General features: G+C 48.8%; 1 pseudogene; it reads left to right on the forward strand.

Annotated features, from left to right (window-relative positions):
* Positions 1–8,535: 8,535 nt before the first annotated feature.
* LOC148443337 (uncharacterized) lies at positions 8,536–9,306 on the forward strand (annotated as a pseudogene).
* Positions 9,307–12,080: the final 2,774 nt, after the last annotated feature.

Below are 12,080 nucleotides of genomic sequence, written 5' to 3' on the forward strand. Positions count from 1 at the left end.
GAGAGCTGCTGGTTACACTCCTGTCTTCTCCTCAGGTGCTGTGATCAGCCCCCTCCCCTGCAGATATATCAGTGCTTAGTGTATTATATGGCAGTATACTAGCTCTGTGGTGAGAGGAGTGATAGTCTGCAGTGCAGAGGTGTGTGTGAGACATCACAGACCTGTCCCAGGTGAGAGCTGCTGGTTACACTCCTGTCTTCTCCTCAGGTGCTGTGATCAGCCCCCTCCCCTGCAGATATATCAGTGCTTAGTGTACCTCTGGCAGTATACTAGCTCTGTGGTGAGAGGAGTGATAGTCTGCAGTGCAGAGGTGTGTGTGAGGCATCACAGACCTATCCAAGGTGAGAGCTGCTGGTTACACTCCTGTCTTCTCCTCAGGTGCTGTGATCAGCCCCCTCCCCTGCAGATATATCAGTGCTTAGTGTACCTCTGGCAGTATACTAGCTCTGTGGTGAGAGGAGTGATAGTCTGCAGTGCAGAGGTGTGTTTGAGACATCACAGACCTGTCCCAGGTGAGAGCTGCCGCTTACACTCCTGTCTTCTCCTCAGGTGCTGTGATCAGCCCCCTCCCCTGCAGATATATCAGTGCTTAGTGTACTATATGGGAGTATACGTGCTCTGTGGTGAGAGGAGTGATAGTCTGCAGTGCAGAGGTGTGTGTGAGGCATCACAGACCTGTCCCAGGTGAGAGCTGCTGATTACACTCCTGTCTTCTCCTCAGGTGCTGTGATCAGCCCCCTCCCCTGCAGATATATCAGTGCTTAGTGTATTATATGGCAGTATACTAGCTCTGTGGTGAGAGGAGTGATAGTCTGCAGTGCAGAGGTGTGTGTGAGGCATCACAGACCTGTCCCAGGTGAGAGCTGCTGGTTACACTCCTGTCTTCTCCTCAGGTGCTGTGATCAGCCCCCTCCCCTGCAGATATATCAGTGCTTAGTGTACTATATGGGAGTATACGTGCTCTGTGGTGAGAGGAGTGATAGTCTGCGGTGCAGAGGTGTGTGTGAGACATCACAGACCTGTCCCAGGTGAGAGCTGCTGGTTACACTCCTGTCTTCTCCTCAGGTGCTGTGATCAGCCCCCTCCCCTGCAGATATATCAGTGCTTAGTGTATTATATGGCAGTATACTAGCTCTGTGGTGAGAGGAGTGATAGTCTGCGGTGCAGAGGTGTGTGTGAGACATCACAGACCTGTCCCAGGTGAGAGCTGCTGGTTACACTCCTGTCTTCTCCTCAGGTGCTGTGATCAGACCCCTCCCCTACAGATATATCAGTGCTTAGTGTACCTCTGGCAGTATACTAGCTCTGTGGTGAGAGGAGTGATAGTCTGCAGTGCAGAGGTGTGTATGAGGCATCACAGACCAGTCCCAGGTGAGAGCTGCTGGTTACACTCCTGTCTTCTCCTCAGGTGCTGTGATCAGCCCCCTCCCCTGCAGATATATCAGTGCTTAGTGTACCTCTGGCAGTATACTAGCTCTGTGGTGAGAGGAGTGATAGTCTGCAGTGCAGAGGTGTGTGTGAGGCATCACAGACCTATCCAAGGTGAGAGCTGCTGGTTACACTCCTGTCTTCTCCTCAGGTGCTGTGATCAGCCCCCTCCTCTGCAGATATATCAGTGCTTAGTGTACCTCTGGCAGTATACTAGCTCTGTGGTGAGAGGAGTGATAGTCTGCAGTGCAGAGGTGTGTTTGAGACATCACAGACCTGTCCCAGGTGAGAGCTGCCGCTTACACTCCTGTCTTCTCCTCAGGTGCTGTGATCAGCCCCCTCCCCTGCAGATATATCAGTGCTTAGTGTACTATATGGGAGTATACGTGCTCTGTGGTGAGAGGAGTGATAGTCTGTAGTGCAGAGGTGTGTTTGAGACATCACAGACCTGTCCCAGGTGAGAGCTGCTGGTTACACTCCTGTCTTCTCCTCAGGTGCTGTGATCAGCCCCCTCCCCTGCAGATATATCAGTGCTTAGTGTATTATATGGGAGTATACGTGCTCTGTGGTGAGAGGAGTGATAGTCTGCAGTGCAGAGGTGTGTTTGAGACATCACAGACCAGTCCCAGGTGAGAGCTGCTGGTTACACTCCTGTCTTCACCTCAGGTGCTGTGATCAGCCCCCTCCCCTGCAGATATATCAGTGCTTAGTGTACTATATGGGAGTATACGTGCTCTGTGGTGAGAGGAGTGATAGTCTGCAGTGCAGAGGTGTGTGTGAGGCATCACAGACCTATCCAAGGTGAGAGCTGCTGGTTACACTCCTGTCTTCTCCTCAGGTGCTGTGATCAGCCCCCTCCCCTGCAGATATATCAGTGCTTAGTGTACCTCTGGCAGTATACTAGCTCTGTGGTGAGAGGAGTGATAGTCTGCAGTGCAGAGGTGTGTGTGAGACATCACAGACCTGTCCCAGGTGAGAGCTGCTGGTTACACTCCTGTCTTCTCCTCAGGTGCTGTGATCAGACCCCTCCCCTACAGATATATCAGTGCTTAGTGTACTTCTGGCAGTATACTAGCTCTGTGGTGAGAGGAGTGATAGTCTGCAGTGCAGAGGTGTGTGTGAGACATCACAGACCTGTCCCAGGTGAGAGCTGCTGGTTACACTCCTGTCTTCTCCTCAGGTGCTGTGATCAGCCCCCTCCCCTGCAGATATATCAGTGCTTAGTGTACTATATGGGAGTATACGTGCTCTGTGGTGAGAGGAGTGATAGTCTGTAGTGCAGAGGTGTGTGTGAGACATCACAGACCTGTCCCAGGTGAGAGCTGCTGGTTACACTCCTGTCTTCTCCTCAGGTGCTGTGATCAGCCCCCTCCCCTGCAGATATATCAGTGCTTAGTGTACCTCTGGCAGTATACTAGCTCTGTGGTGAGAGGAGTGATAGTCTGCAGTGCAGAGGTGTGTGTGAGGCATCACAGACCTATCCAAGGTGAGAGCTGCTGGTTACACTCCTGTCTTCTCCTCAGGTGCTGTGATCAGCCCCCTCCCCTGCAGATATGTCAGTGCTTAGTGTACCTCTGGCAGTATACTAGCTCTGTGGTGAGAGGAGTGATAGTCTGCAGTGCAGAGGTGTGTTTGAGACATCACAGACCTGTCCCAGGTGAGAGCTGCTGGTTACACTCCTGTCTTCTCCTCAGGTGCTGTGATCAGCCCCCTCCCCTGCAGATATATCAGTGCTTAGTGTATTATATGGCAGTATACTAGCTCTGTGGTGAGAGGAGTGATAGTCTGCAGTGCAGAGGTGTGTGTGAGGCATCACAGACCAGTCCCAGGTGAGAGCTGCTGGTTACACTCCTGTCTTCTCCTCAGGTGCTGTGATCAGCCCCCTCCCCTGCAGATATATCAGTGCTTAGTGTACTATATGGGAGTATACGTGCTCTGTGGTGAGAGGAGTGATAGTCTGCAGTGCAGAGGTGTGTGTGAGACATCACAGACCAGTCCCAGGTGAGAGCTGCTGGTTACACTCCTGTCTTCTCCTCAGGTGCTGTGATCAGCCCCCTCCCCTGCAGATATATCAGTGCTTAGTGTACTATATGGGAGTATACTAGCTCTGTGGTGAGAGGAGTGATAGTCTGCAGTGCAGAGGTGTGTGTGAGGCATCACAGACCAGTCCCAGGTGAGAGCTGCTGGTTACACTCCTGTCTTCTCCTCAGGTGCTGTGATCAGCCCCCTCCCCTGCAGATATATCAGTGCTTAGTGTACTATATGGGAGTATACGTGCTCTGTGGTGAGAGGAGTGATAGTCTGCGGTGCAGAGGTGTGTGTGAGACATCACAGACCTGTCCCAGGTGAGAGCTGCTGGTTACACTCCTGTCTTCTCCTCAGGTGCTGTGATCAGCCCCCTCCCCTACAGATATATCAGTGCTTAGTGTACCTCTGGCAGTATACTAGCTCTGTGGTGAGAGGAGTGATAGTCTGCAGTGCAGAGGTGTGTGTGAGGCATCACAGACCTATCGAAGGTGAGAGCTGCTGGTTACACTCCTGTCTTCTCCTCAGGTGCTGTGATCAGCCCCCTCCCCTACAGATATATCAGTGCTTAGTGTACCTCTGGCAGTATACTAGCTCTGTGGTGAGAGGAGTGATAGTCTGTAGTGCAGAGGTGTGTGTGAGACATCACAGACCTGTCCCAGGTGAGAGCTGCTGGTTACACTCCTGTCTTCTCCTCAGGTGCTGTGATCAGCCCCCTCCCCTGCAGATATATCAGTGCTTAGTGTATTATATGGCAGTATACTAGCTCTGTGGTGAGAGGAGTGATAGTCTGCAGTGCAGAGGTGTGTGTGAGACATCACAGACCTGTCCCAGGTGAGAGCTGCTGGTTACACTCCTGTCTTCTCCTCAGGTGCTGTGATCAGCCCCCTCCCCTGCAGATATATCAGTGCTTAGTGTACTATATGGGAGTATACGTGCTCTGTGGTGAGAGGAGTGATAGTCTGCGGTGCAGAGGTGTGTGTGAGACATCACAGACCTGTCCCAGGTGAGAGCTGCTGGTTACACTCCTGTCTTCTCCTCAGGTGCTGTGATCAGCCCCCTCCCCTACAGATATATCAGTGCTTAGTGTACCTCTGGCAGTATACTAGCTCTGTGGTGAGAGGAGTGATAGTCTGCGGTGCAGAGGTGTGTGTGAGACATCACAGACCTGTCCCAGGTGAGAGCTGCTGGTTACACTCCTGTCTTCTCCTCAGGTGCTGTGATCAGCCCCCTCCCCTGCAGATATATCAGTGCTTAGTGTATTATATGGCAGTATACTAGCTCTGTGGTGAGAGGAGTGATAGTCTGCAGTGCAGAGGTGTGTGTGAGACATCACAGACCTGTCCCAGGTGAGAGCTGCTGGTTACACTCCTGTCTTCTCCTCAGGTGCTGTGATCAGCCCCCTCCCCTGCAGATATATCAGTGCTTAGTGTACCTCTGGCAGTATACTAGCTCTGTGGTGAGAGGAGTGATAGTCTGCAGTGCAGAGGTGTGTGTGAGGCATCACAGACCTATCCAAGGTGAGAGCTGCTGGTTACACTCCTGTCTTCTCCTCAGGTGCTGTGATCAGCCCCCTCCCCTGCAGATATATCAGTGCTTAGTGTACCTCTGGCAGTATACTAGCTCTGTGGTGAGAGGAGTGATAGTCTGCAGTGCAGAGGTGTGTTTGAGACATCACAGACCTGTCCCAGGTGAGAGCTGCTGGTTACACTCCTGTCTTCTCAGGTGCTGTGATCAGCCCCCTCCCCTGCAGATATATCAGTGCTTAGTGTATTATATGGCAGTATACTAGCTCTGTGGTGAGAGGAGTGATAGTCTGCAGTGCAGAGGTGTGTGTGAGGCATCACAGACCTGTCCCAGGTGAGAGCTGCTGGTTACACTCCTGTCTTCTCCTCAGGTGCTGTGATCAGCCCCCTCCCCTGCAGATATATCAGTGCTTAGTGTACTATATGGGAGTATACGTGCTCTGTGGTGAGAGGAGTGATAGTCTGCGGTGCAGAGGTGTGTGTGAGACATCACAGACCTGTCCCAGGTGAGAGCTGCTGGTTACACTCCTGTCTTCTCCTCAGGTGCTGTGATCAGCCCCCTCCCCTGCAGATATATCAGTGCTTAGTGTATTATATGGCAGTATACTAGCTCTGTGGTGAGAGGAGTGATAGTCTGCGGTGCAGAGGTGTGTGTGAGACATCACAGACCTGTCCCAGGTGAGAGCTGCTGGTTACACTCCTGTCTTCTCCTCAGGTGCTGTGATCAGACCCCTCCCCTGCAGATATATCAGTGCTTAGTGTACCTCTGGCAGTATACTAGCTCTGTGGTGAGAGGAGTGATAGTCTGCAGTGCAGAGGTGTGTGTGAGGCATCACAGACCAGTCCCAGGTGAGAGCTGCTGGTTACACTCCTGTCTTCTCCTCAGGTGCTGTGATCAGCCCCCTCCCCTGCAGATATATCAGTGCTTAGTGTACCTCTGGCAGTATACTAGCTCTGTGGTGAGAGGAGTGATAGTCTGCAGTGCAGAGGTGTGTGTGAGGCATCACAGACCTATCCAAGGTGAGAGCTGCTGGTTACACTCCTGTCTTCTCCTCAGGTGCTGTGATCAGCCCCCTCCTCTGCAGATATATCAGTGCTTAGTGTACCTCTGGCAGTATACTAGCTCTGTGGTGAGAGGAGTGATAGTCTGCAGTGCAGAGGTGTGTTTGAGACATCACAGACCTGTCCCAGGTGAGAGCTGCCGCTTACACTCCTGTCTTCTCCTCAGGTGCTGTGATCAGCCCCCTCCCCTGCAGATATATCAGTGCTTAGTGTACTATATGGGAGTATACGTGCTCTGTGGTGAGAGGAGTGATAGTCTGTAGTGCAGAGGTGTGTTTGAGACATCACAGACCTGTCCCAGGTGAGAGCTGCTGGTTACACTCCTGTCTTCTCCTCAGGTGCTGTGATCAGCCCCCTCCCCTGCAGATATATCAGTGCTTAGTGTATTATATGGGAGTATACGTGCTCTGTGGTGAGAGGAGTGATAGTCTGCAGTGCAGAGGTGTGTTTGAGACATCACAGACCAGTCCCAGGTGAGAGCTGCTGGTTACACTCCTGTCTTCACCTCAGGTGCTGTGATCAGCCCCCTCCCCTGCAGATATATCAGTGCTTAGTGTACCTCTGGCAGTATACTAGCTCTGTGGTGAGAGGAGTGATAGTCTGCGGTGCAGAGGTGTGTGTGAGACATCACAGACCTGTCCCAGGTGAGAGCTGCTGGTTACACTCCTGTCTTCTCCTCAGGTGCTGTGATCAGCCCCCTCCTCTGCAGATATATCAGTGCTTAGTGTACCTCTGGCAGTATGCCATCTTTCTCATGCTGGACGATCAGCTGCCACCTGTCAGACGTGTCCAGGGGCCCTTTTAATGCTCAGATTCTGCCTGTAGGCGCCTTGGAATGGCCGCTCTCAGCGCGCCTCCTCACAGCATAGCTTTGCACTTACCAACTGCCGCTCGCCTCCAACTGTCATTTGTTTGACCACCTGACACTGCTTATGTGACCTCCTAAGCAGTTGCAGAGGCTGCTCGGCATTGTGGTCTGTCTGTGTAATGACATACACATGCGCTGTACAGTGTCAGAAGAAATACCTCACACAGGGGGTCTATTTACTATGGGAAAATAAGAGATTAGAAAAGCTAAAGGCCGAGCTAATCCCTGTACATAGCGCATCTCAGTATGTAATAGAGGGATTTTCTCTGCCTGCAGCCTCCCTTTAGTAAATAGACCCCATAGCAGGGTATTACACATGTGAATATTTGCTTGTATGGCCCCAGTCTATTGGTGTTAAGTAAGTGTATAGGCTCTAGTTATTTCTGCATGAATACAATCTCCTCTTTAAACCTCAATGGGCATCTACACAGGTTCTAAAACTTACTGTATATGCTTATGTGGATATGATATCATTAACCTACTGATGACACCTATAGACATGTTTTATTGGACTGTGCACCTATTTATCACACTGAACAGCCTCCATATTACAGGTCTTGGGGTTCTATTTATTCACATTATTTTTACTAAAATAAAGTGATAAAGGCTGCTTTGTGTTGTCACACCCTTTTCACATTATTTTAGTTTCACCTGTAGTTATTACAGGGCAATTGGAGTAGAATTAGCAAAATTCTACTCCAACCCCTAATTATCACTTATTTTTAGTAAAGCAGATCGCATTTCCCATAATTGTAATGGGAAATGTGATCCGACCAGAGTTACTAAAAATAAATTGTAAAAAAACATCGGGGGAAGCCCTGTGATAATAACGTCACCTGGAGGTGGCGTTATCCAGGGTCTCCCCCGGTTACCGGGCTCCCACTCTGCTCTAACGGGGAGAGCAGAGGCGGGAGCCGGCCCCAGTGATCAGCTGTGTGGTCTAAGCAGACCGCAAGTTGATTGCTGTAAAAAAAAGAAAAAAAAAAAAGAAAATTTTTTTTTTTTTTTTACTTACCTGAATCCAGGGACCGGTGATCGGGCCTCCGGTGATGGCTCCTCTCCGGTCAGCTGGTCTCCCATAGTGCACTGCTGCTTGGTCATCAGGTGATCGGGCCCCAGTGCAGTATGGGAGATCACCTGATCGGGAAGGCCGGAGAAGATCCCCGGAGGCCTGGAGGATGCGGGTAAGAGTAATGAAGGGAGGGGGGGGGTCGCAGGGGTCCGCGATAGCGGGGGCGGGGCTTCGCGCCTGGGACAGGGCTTAGCGTCGGTGGGGGTAGCAGCGACGGTGGGTCGGCGCATGCGCGGACTCTTAGTCGCGGTATTTTTTCCGAAAATACCGCGACTAGAGTGCGGATGGGATCCGCAGGGACAGAGCTTTATCGCAAGCTCTGTCCCTGCCAGGGATTTATAGTAAATCCCTGTGATATTGCCTCAATTCGCAATGAGAATTCATTCGGTAATATCACACTACAATCCGCATTCAATATGCGGATTGTAGTAAATAGAGCCCTTAGAGTCCTCTATAGTGTACAGTACTGTAGTCAGGCCCAGCCTCCTCTCCCTCCACCAATGTGATATGTAGAGAGAAACCATTGGAGCTCATTGATATATAGCTCCGTAACTATGATATATATACAGTATAAGGCCTCGTACTCTGCAATAACTGCTGGCAAATTTTTAATGATGAAGATGAGACCGTTCCTGTATGAAGAGGAAGAGAGCGTGGGGCCACTGACCATTTATAGAATGAAGCTAAACTATGTCCACAGTGACCATAAATTGGAGTTCAGAACTGCAGATCCACAAAAGAATGGCAAAGTCATAATGATGATTGGTGAGTCCGGATCTGGTGAAACAGCCCTGATTAATGCCATCATTAACTACATCATTAGAGTGGAGTGGAAATACGATTACAGACTGAAACTAATGATAGAACCATGGCGAGAATATTAACCATATCCAGGACTCATCGACACGAACGGATTTGGAGACACAGCGTATAAGACGATTATACAGCTGATACGAGAGTTCTTTTTCAATATGGACCTCAACTATGTGGACGCCTTATGTTTTGTGAATCAGCCGCCCGCGGCTCACTTAATACCAACGCAGTACATGTTTAACTCGGTCATCTCCATATTTGACCAAAGCATAAGGGAAAATCTGACCTTCTTTAATACTTTTACCGACGCCCAAGACCCACCAGATCCACCAACAATGACTGCGGCTCTACGGATGAAAGATTCTAAGCACTTTAACTTCAATACCTCTGTCTTACATGCCAATAATTGCCCCAGCAAGGGGAATAAGGAGGTCTCTATTGCCGATGAAAGGAAGTGAATTATGGGGATGGAAAACATTGATAACTTTTTTAAGTTTTTGTTCACACTGTGACTTTAAATTAGAGATGTGCGCCGACCCTCGTGTTTTGGTTTTGGATGTGGATGGTTTTGGATCTTAATCTGGTTTTGGATTTTTTTCCTTTGGTGTTTTGTTTTCGTGTTTTAGTTTTGGATCTGGTTCTGGATTTTTTTTCTTAAAAAATAAAGAAAAACAGCTAAAATCACATAAAATGTGCCTTTTTTTGTTCCTACAGTATTAATAACCTCAACAACATTTAATTCTCACTCGTTTCCAGTCAATTTTGGTTACCTCACAGCTCACAATATTGATTTGATTGAAGGCATGGGCCTTCATAGAGGACAAGGAAGTTTACGGCCTTGCTTTATCATGATGGCTGCTGCTGGCAGCTACAACATGTGGTTCTTGGCCTTGCTCTCCTGTCATGTGAGAGCCCTCCATATTTTCTGCGGTCATGAAGCAGTGTCACAAGCACCAATAGTGTAGCCAAGGTGCGGTTACAAAATTCACACACGTGCAGTCGTGATCACACAGAAAAAAATATACAAAAGACACTTCTTTTTTTTTTTTTCGAGTCCAGAACTTGGGCCCAGAGCACAGATTGATGACGACTGGAGTCGGGCAGCCCTAGGTTGCGTTGCCAACTTGCTAGATCTTGTGCGGCTAAGCCTAACACGCACAGACACACAGACCATTATTAGAAAAAAAGACACTTGATTTTAACATTTTTTATGCCCAGAGCACAGATTGATCACGACTGGAGTCGGGCAGCACTAACTTGCAACTTGCGTTGCTGGCTGGATCTTGTGTGGTACTGTGGTTAAGCCTAGCACGCACGCACGCACACACACAGAAAAATATAAAAGACACTTTGATTGATTTTTTTTTTACTATATATATATATATACTACATTGATCATAGAGACAAAAACTCGCGATCCGCAAGATTTTGTCTCTATGGTTTTGTCTCGATTTGAGAGATCCGAGTAAGGAGGGAACATCCGAGCCTGCTTGGATCCGACTCGGTTCTGCTAAATTCTGGTGGGTTCGCATCTCTACTTTAAATACAGACCTTCTCATGAGGAGCAAGAAAAGAAAATAAAACGCCTACAGTCCCTGCGAGCTGCCAGTGAGCGGATCTGAATCAGGGCCATAGTGCAGAGCTCTGCAACTACTGAATAGCAAAACATTATATTTAGTATTTTGACCTTTTTTAAGACAAAAGTGAAATCTCCAACAAATCAAAGAGACTAAAGTGAGTGTATTCATACAGGAACCAGGGCCAGCTGCCAGGAGGTGCACCTAGCCGGCCAACCAGGACACCCACCAAGCCGGCCAACCAGGACACATATCAAGTTGGCCAACCAGGAGGCGCACCAAGCCGGCCAACCAGGACACATACGAAGACGGCCAACCAGGACACCCACCAAGCCAGCCAACCAGGACACCCACCAAGCCGGCCAACCAGGACATCCACCAAGCCAACCAACCAGGACACATACCAAGCCGGCCAGCCAGGAGGCGCACCAAGCCGGCCAGCCAGGAGGCGCACCAAGCCGGCCAGCCAGGAGGCGCACCAAGCCGGCCAACCAGGAGGCGCACCAAGCCGACCAGCCAGGACACCAAAGTTTATAGGACATCCAAACAAATGAGGGTCTGCTTCTGAGGTGGACACAGAAGTACCTGCAGCGGCGACTATTTTGCGGTCTCCTGTCTGCGCTTGTATGCAAATACCGCTACAAAGTCCTTCCCTGTGTTCATCTGTGCATTGTAATGTGCAGAGACTGAGACGCGCTCTTGCAGCATCAATAGACGCTTGCTTTGTGTGTCCTTAGTCACCTCACCACCATCGGTCATCGGTCTGTCGAAGCCAGATAATTGGCTAAGACAGAATCTGTTTACAATCGGAATCTGCATGACGCCATCTTGCGAATGGCAAACTAGACGCCATTTTACAACCAGTTGCAAAATGCCATTTTTAGCTATAACTAAGATAAAATCCTTACATTAAACATTCAGGGTTGACAAGACGCGTTTTGTGGATTTGTCTGTGACAAGTGATTGAAGAATAAAGAAAGATACAGTGAGCCTATGATAGAACAGTATGCCTATGAAAACGGAACCACAATACAGACATTGATATACTCAGACAGAGAATTAGGAAACCATTGTTAGGCATTTAAGCTATCGATAGCCATTGTAGGCTGTTAGTATCTGATGTGGTTTAAGCTAAATAAACCATATGTCTGAGGCTTAAAAACGAATTAGCCTTGCCTTTGTGATTTCATTAGACATCGTTTGATCGTCTGTGTAAACCCCATTGCCTTTCATTTTTGTAAATTCAGACAAATGATGTCACAACCAAGAAATTCATAGAGAGATATAATATAAATATATATATATATATATATATACATACAGTCAGGTCCATAAATATTGGGACATTGACAGAATTTTCATATTTTGTCCTCTATTCACCACCACAATGGCTTTGAAATGAAACAAACAAGATGTGATTTAACTGCAGACTTTCAGATTTAATTTGAGGGTAATTACATCCAAATCAGGTGAACGGTGTAGGAATTACAACGGTTTCTATATGTGCCTCCCACTTTTTAAGGGGCCAAAAGTAATGGGACAAACTAAACAATCCTAAATCTAACTTTCACTTTTTAATACTTTGTTGCAAATCCTTTGCAGGCAATTACAGCCTGAAGTCTGGAACGCATAGACATCACCAGACGCTGGGTTTCATCCCTGGTGATGCTCTGCCAGGCCTCTACTGCAAATGTCTTCAGTTCCTGCTT

This window comes from Taudactylus pleione, unplaced genomic scaffold (assembly GCF_031769625.1).
Source record: "Taudactylus pleione unplaced genomic scaffold, aTauple2 ptg001297l, whole genome shotgun sequence".
In the NCBI taxonomy this organism is placed as follows: Eukaryota; Metazoa; Chordata; class Amphibia; order Anura; family Myobatrachidae; genus Taudactylus; species Taudactylus pleione.